This window comes from Tursiops truncatus, chromosome 21 (genome assembly GCF_011762595.2).
Source record: "Tursiops truncatus isolate mTurTru1 chromosome 21, mTurTru1.mat.Y, whole genome shotgun sequence".
In the NCBI taxonomy this organism is placed as follows: domain Eukaryota; kingdom Metazoa; phylum Chordata; class Mammalia; order Artiodactyla; family Delphinidae; genus Tursiops; species Tursiops truncatus.
Window position 1 is genome coordinate 3,000,034 of NC_047054.1, and position 17,540 is coordinate 3,017,573.

Consider the following 17,540-nt stretch of genomic DNA (forward strand, 5'->3'; position numbering starts at 1 on the left):
GCACCTGATTATCTCAGGCCTTAAACAGAGTCAAGTCTGGAAGGTCAGCTTGCAGACATCGTCTTTAACCATGCCCTTTTCATAGCTGTGACTTCTTCTTAAACACTTGTGTAATACTGTATTAAGGTGATCAACATCTTCCAGCTTTCTTGGTGCTTTCTCCATTTTAGAACAGAAACTCCTTTGTCCAGTAAGCCCCTCTGATACTGGGAAACCAGGAAAACTACATCATATAGTTTATATTATATAGTTTATATTTAATTAATATATTAATATTCCCAAGTAGTTGAAGGGCATGTGCTGGGAACTATCAAATTTATCATTGGAGAGTAATCTTCGACTCCTCTGAAATCTTGGAATAGTTTTTGAAACTACTGTTTTAGTCTGATTTCTCCAGAGAAACAGAACAAATAGGATATATAAAGGCACTTAAGAGGAGATTTACTATAGGGATTGGCTCGTATGATTATGAAACTGAGAAATCCCACAATCTGCCATCCTTAAGCTGTAGAACCAGGAAAGTCAGTGGTGTAATTCAGTCTGAGTCTGAAGGCCTGAGAACTGGGGAGCTGACGCTGTAAGTCCCAGGCTGATTCTGAAAGTGTGAGAGCCAAGAGGGCGGGAGGTGAATGTCTTAGCTCAAGCAGAGAGTGCAAATTCGCCCTTCCTCTCCCTTTTTGTTCTAGTTAGAACAAATTATTTTTATTCTAGTCAGACCCTCAACAGATTGGGTGATGCCCACCTCATTGGTGGGGGCAATTTTCTTTACTCCATCTACTAATTCAGATACTAATCTCTTCTGGAGCCAACCTCACAGACAAACTCAGAAACAATATTTTACCTGCTATCTGGGCATCTCTTAGCCCAGTCGAGTTGACATAGAAATGTACGGATCACGACTACCCTTCTGTTTTACCCTTGGTGTAGTCGTGCCCTCTAATAGCAGTCAATCCAAATGGTGCCCAAGTTTAAGACAGGGGAGAGCTTCTGGTCTAAACCCAAATAAGAGCTGATAAGACCAGCGTTTGAGATGGCCTAGATAGCCATATAAAGTTGCACATTGAATCACATATTCAACTTTTTATATTCTTTTCTGTTTTGTAGGTATATAACTGTTTTTAGTGTAATTTTGTGGTAGAAGGAAGAAAATAAGTAAATATCTCATATTATTTTAAGATAAATTATTTTATGTAAATAGTCCAAAATTTTACGATGGAAAATTTCATTTGTAGGGGATTATCCACAATGAATATATGTTCATGATTGAGGGAAAAAATATATGTATGACTATATATATGAATTGATCAAAATATATGTATAAATATTTCCCTTTGCTGACTCAAGCAAAATCCAAGTTCTGTAAAACTAGATATGTATGTAATTTTATTATACATATAAAAATTTTATTATCTATTTATTTTTTAATGACATTATTGAGTCTTCTCACCCTTTTGTCCTTAGACTATGTGTGTATGCATGCATGTGTATGTGAAGACAAAAAAATTAAAAAATAATAGCAGAAATCTTATACAGAAAGACTTCCGATGAAACTTCTCAGTTTTAAATATAATTACAGGCATTCATGAGTGATCAGGAAAAAAACAGGTAATTCTTAAATTTAAACTGGTATAATAGCTTTAAATGTAATTTTACTCTTACAAAATGTGACATAGATATTTATCCCAGAAATATCAATTTGTTAGTGCTATAAGACGGTGCCACTGATGACAATATTATTTCCCTTCTGGACCTACGGTGTTTATTGTTGGAGTCACCATTCACACTGACTTGACCATATTCAAAAATATTTGTAAAATCTTATTTACTCAGCCGTAGACATGGCTATCAAATTGCTGAGGCTTCAAGGACACCCCGAACTGATAACTTACTTCAATAGGAGAGTTCTTTACCTAACTGGTATGGTTTATATCCATCAAAAAAACAGTCATCATAGGATCAAACTTTTGTCTGAAATTATTCTTGGAAAAATATTCAAATATTCTTGAACAAGCTATGGATCAGCCAATTTTAAAATCTATATTATATTTTGATAAAGTTTATGGAAATTTTAAATATTGTAGAAAATACCTCACATTATGAAAATGGAATAAAATATAAAATTATGGATTTGACACCTCTTTATATTTTAACTCAGAGCCTAAGTTAAAGATACAGGTTTCTAAGGCAAGTATAGTTCAATTTAGAAATAATTCACGTTACATACTTGAATTTTTATTATATAAAAGATGCGAGTTTTTTTTTTTTCTTTTTGGTAGAGAAATAAGCACAGAAAACAACAAAATTCCACACTGTTTTTAGCTGGTTTCCAGCAGGGTAAATAAGAAAACTGCTTTTATCTATAAAAAGTTGACCTAAAAAGACCAAGTTTTTCTCTGGGAATTTTGAACAGAACCCAACAAAATAGAAATAGAATAAAATATACACTTTCTATGTGAATGAACTAGAGCAACAAGTTCTCCAACCATCCCTTTACACGTGCATTAAAACAGAATTTAACATGGTTATCTCCACACATCGGTGTCAGTAACTTGGTAATATCCTTGTACATAGAGGAAACAGATGTTGAGTAATGGCCAGTTTTGTTCTTATTTATATTTGTATTCATTCTTATTATAAAACAGTTCAACTGGTTTTACGAAGGTATCATCTGAACAAACTCTTCAATAATTAATCTTATATGTTTGACTCATCCTAGGAACCAAAGTTATTTAAGTCATTTCAGAATTTCCAGGGTCTAGAGACTTCTGTAAGGCTCTGTTAGACCTTAGAAAAATGTTGGCCTTTATAACCCCTATAAGGAAAATTGTAGACCTGCAATAAATTATGAGCTGGTCATGGTAACAAAAGGCAGAACTTTATCTTAATAAGGAAAAAAGATTATAATAAGTTCGTACATTCCCTTGAAATGGAACTTCCTCTAAAATTACATGCACCTCCTCTTTTCAATCTACACTCCCTCATCTTACCAACTAATCCTATGGTTTGAACAATTTGCCTTACCTATGACTTCCAAATGTTATTTCCAGTTTTATCTTCTAAACTCTAAAATTTACAATTTTTTTTCACAAACAGGATAGAAAATGTGAAACTTATTGTATACCTCTTTCCTAGAAATGTGTTCTTTCTACTCCGTTCCAGATATAGGTTAAGACAATTGATAAAACATACCCTGCCTTCTAGGATAGCATCAGATGATCACCTAGGACATCCCTGACACCTGACTCTCACATTTAATGTATCACAAATTTCTGTCAATTTTCACTTTCTCTTGAGTAATTGCCTATTTTAACTTCTTAATGCCTTAATTCAGAACATTTGTAATTTGGGTCTGAATTACCACAAAAACCTCAAAGTTGGCAACTATATATATTTCAGTTATTTATTGATGTGTTAACAAACAAGAAAAAAAAGACAAAAAAAAATTATCCAAAAATTTAGAGTCATCCAACAACCACCATTTTATCTCACCATTTTGTAGATCAGGAATTTGGGAAATTCTGCTCCTGTGGCTTCATCTGGTATTACATGGTGGTATTGGATTAGATATTGAGTTATTCTGGAGAGTCCAGGATTGCTTTACTCATATGCCTGACATTTGGGACAGTTGAAAGAATGGGCTCATCTTGTCCATGCTCCCTCTTTAAGGCCATGTCAGGGAATCCTCATGTGGTGTCACTAGCGGAATGGACTTCTGACTTGACAACTCCAAATCCTCCAAGAGAGCAAGGAGGAGCAAATCCTCCAGCCTTCTTAAAGAAAAGACTCAGAACTGCCACACCGTCACAGCATCTGCCACACTATTTTGGTCAAAGTAGTTATAGGCCAGCTCAGCTTCTGGTGGAGGGGAATAGACCCCATACTCACAATGGGGAAAGTGTCAAAAATGGGCAGCCATCTTCAGCCAGCAGTCTACCCTGTGACCATAGAGAATCTATGGCCATCTTTAATCTAACATGTCTGATATAGCTTACATTTCTCCAATTTTTTACTTTTCTACAGAAATTCCATCAGAATTGTCTTCTTAAAACACAAGAGGAGTATTCCATTACTGAAAACCCTTCATTAACATCCTAAGCCCCCCTTCTTAGCATAAGTATTTGCTTTTCTCCTTCATTTGTTGATACATTTTATTATGCGTCATATGTTTTGGGTCCTATTGCAAACTTTCTGATTTAACTAGATAATAAATGACAATCTGCTTTAATATTCTCTTCAGAAGGAAAAGCTTATATCTCATTATTAGTTTTACTAAGGCCATATGTATCAGGTAGGATGCTTTCCATTGTAAGGCATAGAAAACTCCAATTCAACTACCTCAAACAATAAGGAATATTTTTCAGCTCACCAAATAAGGACCACTAAGCAGTGTGGTTTGAGGAGTACTTTAGTTTAGTGAGACCATGTCCTTAACAGCCCAGGTTCCTGCTCTCCTCCTGTTCTTCCATTAGCAGCATATTGGTTGATATGTGACAACCTGTTTGTAGCACTTTTCTTCTTGTGTGTGGTTTTGTTGTTTTTTTGTTAAAATTGCACTAAATACCTATGCCTAAAAAACCCAAAACCCAAAAAACCCCCACAACTCTAAAGAGGTAGGAGGCCTAAATGATTGGCTTATCCAAATGAGGACAAACCTCTGAATCTCAGCGACAGAGGAAAGCAAATGAAAGAGCATATGTTCTGCCAGCATGCAAGGACAACTGAATCGCTATTGGGGTCCTCTCAGCCATGACTTCTAAAGACACAATTCAGAGAAAATGAGGGCTTAATAATTATCAACTTAAAGCCGACATAATTAAACTGACAAACCTTAATCACATTCAAAATTTTAACATTTCTCATTTTTACAAATTATCTCTGATTTATAGGACGTTACAAACCAAAGATGTCTAGAACCTAACCATATGCCTTCTAATCTCTCCTTTTATCCAAACTAAGTTAATTATAACATGCTGTAGGAAATTCCTCAGCCCCAGTCTATCTGCTCTTCCTTTCCTCATTTCCCAAAGGGAGATGAACCTAATAATACTTTTTCAAAATCTCATGTGAAGAGCTGCATCAGGCGACTCAGTCTGTCCTTACAAGTTAGTGGATGCCTTTTCCATTCCTATTAAATTCTATTCTTGTTTCAAGTCCCAGTTCAAACACTGACTCCCCTTAAAATGTTCTCTAAAGGACCAGTTAGAATTAATCCTTCCCTCAGGGCTAAGTGAACCCTTCTTTACTACTCCTTCAAAAGAACAGCACAGTGCATGCTTTGGAGTGAAAAGACACTCATTCAAATCCTAGATCTGCCATTTTACCAGTTGTGTTACCCTAAACAAGTCAAGTAACCTCCCTCAGTTACTTATTTCTTATTTTTTAAATGCTGAAATCAGAACTCACAAGAATATTATTACGAATCATAAAATGATATTAAAATGCAAATTATTTTTATAATTACATGAAACTTTATTACTTTTAATAGAGAAATCATCATGCTGAACAGTTAAATACTTCGGGTAACAATTTCCTTGGATATTTTGATGAAACTAAGGACCTCCTCCTTCTTATAACAATGAACATAAACTAATATATTTTCATGTTTCATGACCTTGGAAATGCAAAACCTGACTCACAAATGAGTGTTGCTTCAAATATACTCGGAACATTCATACTTACTTTTCTTCAGATGAAGGTAGAATTGTGTCAAATGCCAGAATTCTTCATGACTATTTTGAACTAAATTAATGTCAGAATGTTTCCTTTTTCCTATATCCTTATTGCTAAAGTCAATTTGGTTAGGGGCTGCATTATGAATGCTGTCTATATTAGCAAGGAAGGTATTACGAATCTACGTTTCAATTCTAAAGTCATCTAAAGGAAATATTTTAAAGTGCTTTTTGTTTTCAGGTATCTGGAGATTTCTGTCCACAGAGAAATTGACAAGACTTTGTAGTTATCAATTCCGTCTTGAAGAAGTGCTTTTTCCAGCTTTGCAAAGTTTGCATAATTGAGTTCTGTAGCTCCTCTTCCAGAGTGGCATCATGGAAAAGACTAGATAGTTCTTTCAACAGCATCTGTAATGGTGACCTCGGGGTCTTAAAAATGTAAAGCTGGATCTCATAAATGTGGCCAAAAAGATCCAAGACAGAGAAACGCTAAAAGAAATCCTTCTTCCTGAATTATTCTGAAATTAAACCATCTTTTTTTTCACAAAATAAGTAATATTTATCCCCAAAGATAAGTTTTAAGACATGTTCTATTTTGTAAAATACATTGACCATCTGCATACTAGGCAAGAGCATTCATTATATGTTGTCCTTCAGTTTTCTTAGAGATTTCTTTAATCAAGACTTTCTCATGACCCCGATTGTGAAGTTGAGATTTCACAACTGTAGGAAAAACACATTTTGGTCTCACTAGCAGAGGCAATGATGCCAATGGATATTCACACAGAAAGAATGAGTCACAAAGCCGTCTGCAGTTCCCTTCATTCACGTAGCAACATTAGATGTAATACACAATGCCACAAGTTTGTCATCTGAGCTCAGAGTGAGGAGACTTTCCTTCCAATCAAAGTTTTACTCAAGAAAGAAATGATTCATGACTTTGAATTTATTGGCTGCCTTTCTTGTTTCCACAAGGGCATCACATGATAGAAATTCTCCTTTAATATTCAGCATATCCTTAGATGGAGGCTTAGAAACTGGGTTACTGAGAAGTACCAATACTTTTGTGCAGGTACCTGCTGAGAAGAAGTGGCACAGCTGAGACATCTACCACGACCTACTTCAAAATATTGAAGAAAGACCAGTGATTCAGAAGTGATGACATCATTTGGCAGAGATACTACTTCCATTTCCTACCCTACTTAAATTACAAAATAGCTAAGTCACTTCCAGGATATATAAATTTGCCATGCTCTCTCCAATATCAAGTGACTTCTTTTGGTTTGCCATCCAACCAGTGACCCTGAAGGATAATTCACATGAAACCTTTTGGGTAAAATTCCAACTTCTTCAAATGGGGCCAATTTCTTCCAGAAAAGTTACTTTTTCTGTTAGCTTTTAGCTTCATGCCTGTCCCCACCAAACAGTACCATAGCTTGTGGTTCCAACTAAATATGGAAAAAATAAGTATGATTTCTGGTGCTTTTCTTCTATATTTTCCAATATATACATAAAGACATGCCATAGTTATAATGTCTGGTCAGTACATTTTTCTTCAAATTTTTCAAGTGGACACTTAACAGATACTGCTATAAAAATGACTACCACTCACATGATTGTAAACAGTGTCAAAAGTTATTCTATAGTCTGGAGTGAAATAAAACATTTATAATATTATGTGTTTGTTTTCAGAGGAGTAGGAAAGAAACTGGAGAGAAAAGAAAACCCACACCTGGTAATTCATGGACCCCATGAATTATATTCCCAGATTCTGTAAGTACAAGATTTGAAATCTGGTTTATTACTCACTGGCTGTGTTCACTTAAGCAAGTTACTTAAAGTTACCAAGCCAGTTTCCTCAAATATAGAATGAGCATAATTATATCTATCTCATTCTCACACAAATGAAAGGATATAATTAGGTAGAGTGCTTAGCAAATATCCGGTAAAGAGGTACACTATAAAAAACCATTTTCTTCTTTCTGTCTTTCCTTATACATCAACTTACATTTTCCTCTACATTCCCCATTGTTTGAAGTCAGGTCTTTCCTACAAAAACTGGCAAAGCTCAGCATTTAAATATTTTAGATTCTAGGAGAGTTTCTGGATTGTAAGCAAGTTGTCACAGTCTGTAATGCCCTTGTGCTTAATAGCACCATTTATTCTTCTGAGATCTCGATTTATTGCTGGTCCATGATCTTCCAAATCCTTCATGCTTTGGTTGAACCTATGCTACATTCTATACTTCTGACTCAGTATTCAGGGTCCTGGGCTCTAGTCTCTAATCTGACTTTGTTCACAGCTCTACCTAAGTCTTTCTCTGGAAGAGTACCCAGTGATATTCCACTGAATAGGAACATTTCCATAGGATCCAATTATTTAATGCACTATGTTTCTTCTATCTTGTTCCCAAACTCTTTTTCAATATTTTATCATATGGTCAATTAAAAATTTTAAAAGCCAATTGTTGAGTTTTCAAATTATTATTTCAGCATTTATTCTCCTTTCTGTTTTATTCCATCTGCCTATGTCATAATGAATATAACTTATTTATCCAAGAAGATTGATCCATTTACCAGTATATCTGCCCCAATAGTTGGATATAAACTGGAAAGAAAAAAGAATTGTATCTGCTAGTCTATGGAGAAAGGGTGCCAGCATGTTCTCTTTTTGCATCACACTGCTGCCTAGACTTCAGTGGCTACTCATGGTCTGCCCGGTTACCTCCACTTTGACTTGCGGAAACACTTCCCTTCCTTTAACAGAAGACATAAGACTAACTGAACATTTCTCTAGTTGCTTCTCACTTTGCTTTAAGCAAAGTGAACAAATAATATTACAGACAAAGAATTGAGGATAGGGGAAAAAAGAAAGAAACAGAAGGTACTATTTGGATGAATTACATGTCTTGGTGCTATCAGGGCCCCAGGATTTCTGTGATGTCAAAAGGGGAAGCATTTGGATTTTCAGTGAACAATTGTGTCCTGACCTCTTAATTCCAAAAATTCGAGAAAAAGAATATTGTTCAATCCCGATACACAGGGATGCTATGGCGTTCTACTGTAATACCACTCCCCTCAACCTTCCAGAATCAAAGCATGCATCCCTCTGGATGCTGGGACCATTGACGATTGTACCACGGCGTTGCCTCTTCTGGTGACCGTTCACTGATGAAGGGATTTCCTGGCTGAAGATGATATCCCTTTTTCTGTGGTCATCTGCGTCCTGTTACAGGATGTTGTGAAGTGTAGAGATCCAGCTACCAGGCTGTAACCAGGGACAATTTTATAAGCCATCCTAGCTCCAGAACTACCTAAGTGATCAACTGAGGGATTTGTCGTCACCGTCCAGCAACCGAGTATCTCCCTAGTAATCCTGCTTTCTGTTCTTTGCCTGGGAGTTCATCCTAAGATCACTCCCTATTAAACTTCCAGCACACAAATCTCCATCTCAGAGTCTGTTTCCCGGGGCAACTGACCTGCAACAATATGTGTATGACATTTCACAGAAATGTAATGAAGTTTCCTACATGGTTGTGTCATATGAAGCTTTTCAGGGGCTTATACTGGATAAACAGTAATAGCCAGGGTTATTGCGATGCCAAAATAACTGTGATCCAAAAAAGCATTCGGTAGAAATTAAGGTAAGATGTAAAACAAGAGGTGATGTTTCATTGTTCTGTTTATTGGACCCTAATAGGAGATAAATATATCAGAATTAGGTAACAAGTTCATGATATGACTCTGTAGAACTAAGCAACAGCATTTTATTCTTTGAACTTGTATGATGCTCTCTAGTTCATTACAGGATGATTAAATTTGAAGGTAAGAGGGAATAAATGAGATGATCAAAGATAAATCTTGGACATAAAAGGAAGAGACTCTGAGGAGATCTCCAAGAGTAAATGCCATGTTCTGTTCACTTTTGAGTTAACAGCACAGTACTGTGATGGGCCTTAGTAAAAGCTAAACGGATATTTACTAAACCAGAGTAAAGCAGGCCCTACTCTCTCTCTGTCACTCTAATCTTGCTTAGCATTCTGGTTGTACTTATTTATCTGGGTTTTGGGAAATCACTCTTTGATTAAACAGGTACTATTTTCTGCTGCACATGACTGCCAAGGGGCCCTTAGACACATAAAAGGCTCTAACATTTAGAGTGGCCCCTCTAGCAATGTAAACTCTGGTGAGAGTGAGTGGTTGAAAGCCCTGACTGCCAGTCTCCCGGCCAGTGTCACTGCCATGGAAAGGAGGGCATATGACCCTGCAGGTTTTAGTGCTTACTTGCTATTATCTCCTGTCTTGAAGATTCATAAAATAGGACTAAGAACACCTCCATCCCTATTACATCCAATTAAGGTTCCTATTTGATGAAGTACAATTTGTATTGTAAATAGACTGTAAAGTAGAGCAAAATAGGCAGGAAATCATTAAAAATTAGATGCGGTAACAAAGTCAAGTATTTGAGGGAAATTATCTTAGGGAAAAATGAACTGATATTTCAAGTTTTTAAAAAGGCAATTGTAAGTTACACAAAATAGCTTGATGAATTTAACATTCCTTCTGGATTGGATATATTTTTATAAGAAATAAACATCCTGTGCCTGGACATGTTTTAAAGTAATACTTTAATTTTGATTCATGATCGACATCAGTATGCTTCAAACAGCACATGGACAAGGGTAACTCGACTTCAAAGAGAAGAAATTTAAGTCTCATTTGCACTTGAGAGGAGGCACATGAAGGACTGCAGTCAATACAGAGGAGTTCATTGTACTTCTGTGTTAAGTATTTGATATACTCTCTTGAAAGTTTAGTCACATCCTTCATTTGCATGAAGAATTTTTCTTAAATGTCAGAAGTGAGATATGACAATAAGTATTCTCTTTGATTAACATGTCCAAAATTTTGCTTGACTTTAAATGAAGATATGCAATAGTAACTCACTTCAAAAATGTGAATGTGGTCTTTATAAATTGAAACAAAAAATCCATACTGACAGTTAAGATCAGAGTGCCTTACCTTGTACATAGAGATACAGTGCTAAAATATATATTTTGCCATCTTTCTGACATTTTCTTATACTGCCATTATTGAAATTCACTATTCAAAGTAGAGTGTTGACTTTTTTAAAAATGTCTTTGTACTTTAGTGAATTCATGAGCCATCTTTGTCTAAGATATAATGTAAGAGACGATTTTCTGGTAGTAATAAAATTTAAATAATATTTATTTTGTAGAAAGCTATTACATAATTGAAGCATTCTTATAAATGTCATAAAGCATCAAATGCCTAGTGACACATTCACACACATATCTGAGTTGTTTCATGTGTGAATGTGTATACACCCACATATGTATAATTACTTTGTAATTATCGACAGCCCCAATGGTTTTTAGTGGAGTAGGTCATTATATCGAGAGACTGTCCATATTCAGATGTTTGATAAGAATTCCTAAGACATGTAAACATACGTACAGTTAATATAGAAAATTGTCCTCACTGTTATAGAATATTTCGTGACTATATAAGAATATGCCTATACCCAAGAAATATAAACTAAACTGGGTATGTATAAATATATTCAATATGATCTTAAATTTGCTTAATAATTGAAAATTCATATTTATACTCCAGTATGCATAGCTCTATTTCATCCTTAAATGCATGGTATCACCTCATGTTTCTTACACGCTTAACCCAGTTTGAGTGAATTGGCAATTCACCGGTTAGTTATTATCTAGTCATTAAAAAGGATTCTTTCCTTAGCTTTGTGTCTGGGACATAGTTATTGACTGTTCCTAAGAGCAGCTTAAGAAGTGATCAGATGACCCAGCAATCCCACTCCTGGGCATATACCCCGAAAAAAGCATAATTCAAAAAGACACATGCACTCCAATGTTCACTGCAGCGCTATTTACAATAGCCAGATCATGGAAGCAACCTAAATGGCCATCGAAAGATGAATGGATAAAGAAGATGTGGCACATATATACAATGGAATAGTACTCAGCCATAAAAAGGAATGAAATTGGGTCATTTGTAGAGACGTGGATGGACCTAGAGACTGTCATACAGAGTGAAGTAAGTCAGAAAGACAAAAACAAATACCGTATATTATCGCATATATGTGCAACCTAGAAAATGGTACAGATGAACCGGTTTGCAGTGCAGAAATAGGGACACAGATGTAGAGAACAAGCGTATGGACACCGAGGGGGGAAAGCGGCAGGGGGGTGGGATGAACTGGAAGATTGGGATTGACATATATACACTAATATGTATAAAATAGATAACTAATAAGAACCTGTTGTATAAAAAATAAAATAAAATTCAAAAAAAAAAAAAAGCAGAGATCAGAGGGAAAGAAAATGCTGACCATCATCCTCCACATCTGTCTCCACAGATTAAGTTCTGAATTGCTTCCACTTCAAACATGCATAGAAGAGTCAAGCGACACCGGACTATGTGTAAGTCCTGTGCCGTTTGTTCTAGTAGTTATACTGTACCAACTCCCACAGATGAATGGTAAAGCATATCTCCCTAGCTTCTCTCTCTGCTCCAAGTATAAATGATATACATTCTTGAATCTCTTTAGTTTTCTTAATGATAGGCTAATTAGGTTCAGTGATAATCTCATTAAAAAATGACTTTAAGTCCCACTGGGAATGCTATAGCTCTTTAAAGACAGTGAAGAAAGTAAAAATACTATTTCAATTAATACGAAAGGTATATGTTATTTAATTCTAACAATAGGTGTTCTTTCATCTTGTCACTTCAGCAACAGCATGACCTGAATTAACCCCTACTAAGCACCCTCCTTCTCCTGAGGTAATCCATCATCCATTTCCTCTTTGTTGTTAAATTACTACTCATCTTACAAGTCTCTTTTCAAATACCACCTCCTTTGCTCAATTTCTCATCCATGCAGTGCTGTCACCTAAAACTTTACTGTATCTCCATATTTAAAGTGTGAGCAGAGGAAGAGTAGTAGTACCTGTCCCCAAAACAAGGTTAAAAAATAACATGGATAGGGTGAGAATTGGAGGTACATAGTGTTAAAAATGCTCAGGTTGAAAAGATAATGCTAAAAAGAGAAGCACAAAAAGGCAGAGAGAGGTCAACCATACAAGAACCTGTGGTGGGGATCAGGCAAGGCTCTGGTTTCCTACTTTAGTGATAAATAGCCTAGTGGCACTTTTATCAGTTTTACACAGTGGATTCCACACAAGACTACAGGTGAAGAAAAGCTCCCTTGAACTAAAGCAAAACAAAACAAAAGTTTGTGAAATGGTCACATAGTTAAGAGCATTGTAAAATCAGTCAGTAAGATTGGGGATGCTACACTGCACCATCTTCATTAACTTGCTATTTGATTTTGTGCTTTAACCATATATACTGAGGAATTTGGAAGACTGGACTTTAGATGTCTTACACTCGTAATTTTGATTATATGAGATTCAGCATAACAGTGGTTAGTTGTACAGGCTCTGGAGAGAGTATACTTGAATAAATAGCTTGGTTTTAAGACTTACTGGCTGTGTGACTTTGCAAAATTTACTTAACCCTTCTGTGTCTCAGTTTCTTCTACAGTAAAATGCTGACAATAAAATGACCCAACTTATAGGCTTATTGTGAGAATTAAATGAATATTTTAAAAGAGATTTGGAATATACCGACATGGTAGGTGATATATGTTTGCTGTTAATCATAGCCATATAATTAAAAAATTCAGTAGAAAGGCAGTATAAACTCCAATGCCTAGGGTTAGAAGAGTGAAGGGAGCTTGTTACTACTTCTGTGGATCCCCTCACACTGGAGATCACAGTGATACCCTCACATCTAGACTTGAGGATAGAAGCTCAGCATTAGAGGGAATCTATAAAATCTAGTACAAATTGAGCCAATCCTGGTGCCTTACAACTGTTCCCACCAAGTTCATGCAGACATGCAACTGCAAGTTTGAGCACAGACTGGGAGAATTAAATTACATTTCCCAAGGGACTGAAATACATTTATGGATACTTTCTCAAACTAGATGGACCATGAAAGGCAAAATTGTGAAATAATTTTGTTTTTCTTCCCACCATCCTTTTTCAAGCCTACTATATTGGATTTCTTGTCTCTGGTGTTGGAGAAAACATGCGGCAGAAGGCAAAGCTTTCCAGTCACTCTCAATCACATTTTCAGAAATTAACAATCTAGCCCAGTGTAAATGAAATATGCATCACTGTTCCAATTAAAAAGTCTCTACTTCCTCAGAGCTCCCTGACAAATCAATGTTCAGAAATCAGCAGTGGAAAAAAGCAGTGGTTCCAATTTCTTCCTCTTTTCTTCTTCCACGTCAATCCTACTTCCTCTATCCAGGGTCGGGCAGCACAATTTGGGGCAAGGGCATCAAAATGTATCATTTGAATGCTGCCCTTATCGTCTGATGTTGAAATTCCCTGATTGGTTGATATCCAAATACTGGCTCCTTCTTTTATGGGATGTTTTCTCGATTCTTCAGAGGTGCACCCTCGTGTAATAAAGTATTTGGCTGGCATTTGTTCCACGTTCCTAGAAGGTAAACTCTAAACCTCTGGAATCTAAGCCCAAGTGATTAGAATGTCTCTGTTTTTCACAGTGGGCCCCTCAAACCACAATTGATAATTTATGCTGATGAGGTGATCCATGGTGAGCCCCTCTGGCCATGCCAGAAAGACCACTCATGTGATTAGAGGGTTGGGGCTATGAGTCAAGTGATACCAGCCTGACCTCTCGGGAGGGGACAAAGGTTGGAGATTGAGTTCAATGACAGGGCCCACATGACTCAATCAATCAGTCCTATGCAATGAAGCCTCAGTAAAGTTCTTGACACTGAAGCTTGAGTGCACTTCCCTGACTGGCAGTACTCTTTTGAGTATTGTCAAACGTTCAGGCTGGGAAGCTCACACATTCCTGAAGCTGACAGAAGGTTCCTAGAACCCTCCCACACCTCCCTTTATGAGTCTTTCTCTCTGGCTGATTCCAATTTGTATCCTTTTGCTCTAATAAAACTGTAATCACGTACTGCTTTTCTGAGTTCCGTGAATCATTCTGGTAAATTACTGAAACTGAGGGTGGACATGGGAGCCCCACATTTGTGGCCTGCTGGTCAGAAGGGAAAGTGGCCCAGGACCCCTGAGTTTGTAGCTGGTGTCTGAGGTGAGGGCAGTCTTGCGAAGGACTCTGCCTTTAACTTGTGAAATTTGGCAAACTCATCTATGGGCACCTTCCATTGCCACCATTCCTGGTGCAGGTGATGTCCGCTTAGGGGCCCTGCAGAGCCACTTTATTCTGGGAGTTTTAGACTGCTTGGCTTGTGCATATGTCTTTTTACAGGATCAGTTCTGGATGATGTAAGATACCTACTAACTTCAGCCTCCAAACCTTAGAAGTGTGGGCCACCTCCACTCGAGTCCTACTTTCTTCTTCTGTCCTCAGGTAAGCTCCAGAGTCTCACTTTTACACCCTTTTCAGGAGAGCCAGGCACACTTTCTGTGTCTTCTGAACTTAAGGGGACATATGTCAAGTTCCACCAGTTTTATGAAATGCTAGTCTGACAAAGAGCATTCCTCTACACCAGGGGCTGCAGGGAGAAAATGCCCAGAACTCTTATAACACTTTCTAAAGAAATAATCATTCATTCTTATTCTTCCCATTTTCTTGATTTTTCTACATATTGAAAAATGGGCGGTGGGTGATGGACTTTGGTCCATCTGGTACTGACTTGTGCAGCAATCTGGCACACTTCTTTAGGAAGTGAGAGTACCTAACATCTGGTATTCTGATTCCAGATAAGCAAATACGGAGACAAAAGCAGCCATTTAATTTCCTGATGCACATTTGGCTAGGCCCAACTGTGAGAAATAAAGATTTACCTGAAACTTGCTTAATGCTTCCAAGTGCTTCACAAAGTATTTTGGGAGATACTAATTCCAAAGGATGCTCATAGTTGTTCTCTAAGTGTAAAAACATTCCATGGCCTCATAAACTTGGAAAATTCTGGGTTAAACATATTAAACAATTTTCATTTTAGCAAGACTGCCTAGATTCTTTAATAATATGTTGGAAATTTCCAAGTGTCTGATATAACATGTTTTCTAAAATTACTTGATTATAAGGACATTTTAAAAAGCAATATCTGATGGGACAGTTCCATGATATATCAGACTGAAAAATGAGGTATACATCCTCTCTTATTCATCTTTTTAAAAAATTCTTTGTGGTTAGGTAGTTTTCGTTTACTCACACTTCTCAATGGCAGCCTTCAGCTGATTGAAAAATTAAGTTATGCCCATTCTTAAATATTTTCTTTCAACAGATGAATAAAGAAAATGTGAGATAGATATATATATATATAATTGAATATTATTCGTGAAAAAGAATGAAGTAATGTCATTTGCAGCAAAATGGATGGACACAGAGATTATCATAGTAAGTGAAGTAAGTCAAAGACGAATATCATATGATTTCACTTATATGTGGAATCTAAGAAAATGAACGTATTTATAAAACAGAAATAGACATAGAACACAGACATGGAACACAAACTTATGGTTACCAAATGGGAAAGGGAAGGGAGAGGGATAAATTAGGAGTTTGGGATTAACATATGTACACTACTATATATTAAATAGATAAACAAACACTGTATAGCACAGGGAACTATATTTGATATCTTGTAATAACCTATAATGGAAAATAATTTGAAAAAGAATATACATTTATGTATAACTGAATCATTTTGCTCTATACCCGAAGCTAACACAACACTGTAAATCAACTATACTTCAATTTAAAAGAAAAAGAAGGACTATCCTGGAAGGATATGGAGTTTCTTCCAGAGTCGATGGAGGCACTGAAGAAGCAGACATCAAGAAGCTGGTAACTACAGCAGGATCCAGGCCAGCTCTTCAGGACCCCCAGTGCAGGTTAATCAGGTGTAGCTGCTGCATTAAGATTCAAGTTTATGGGAGAGAGAGAACGGCCTAGATTGGGTCTCGTTCCTCCTCACGTACCAGTGGTGTTTGGTGCAGACTGACTGACCTTTCCCCCCAATGGAACTAATGAAAGTTCCTCAAAAGAAGTGTGGAGTTCTGTGGTACAGACAGCTCACTGTCTATCAAACATCTTCCCTTTCATTCTTCCTCACCAAAACTGTGTTCTGTGCTAAAAAGATGTTTTACTGCCTCTCTTTCAGATACATACGGGCAGCCGTGCAACCCAAAACTAAATGCTTCTTGAGTGAATGCATGAAAAAATATTTTCTTTGGCCCATTTCTTATTTGAAGTATTTTGAGCATCTTCACTATTAAAGATTTTATCTTTTCTTAAATGAAACACAGACGTTACAGTATTCAAGTGTGCCTTGGCCAGAATAGGGTAGTGTGATATCATCAGATCTTTAATTCTATATAGTCTATACATTAATTTTAGGGTGGGTAATCCCTTTACCTAGTTGACCAGTAATAATTTATAGTTAATGAAAAACACATTAAGTAGAAGACTCTAAGCTTTTTACAGACATTTAGCTAACAATCACTTCTCTTCCATCCTTATTGGTGCACAGTACTCATGTCAAGAGCACTAATTTGGCAACTGCTTTTGCAGCTTGAAAAGCGCAGTCAAATTCATTTCACAGATGAGAAAAAATAAGCAGAAAAGTTTTCGTTGTCCAAGGCCATTTAATACATCCTGTCTGGCTCAGTGATGTGGTATTTCACTAGTGTATGGCTTTTCATCTTAATTAAATTTTACATTACTTGAGGTCTAGGAACTATATTTTTCCACTTTGCAATTTTAAATCTCATGATAATTGCCAAATTCACATTTTCTGTATAAATGAACA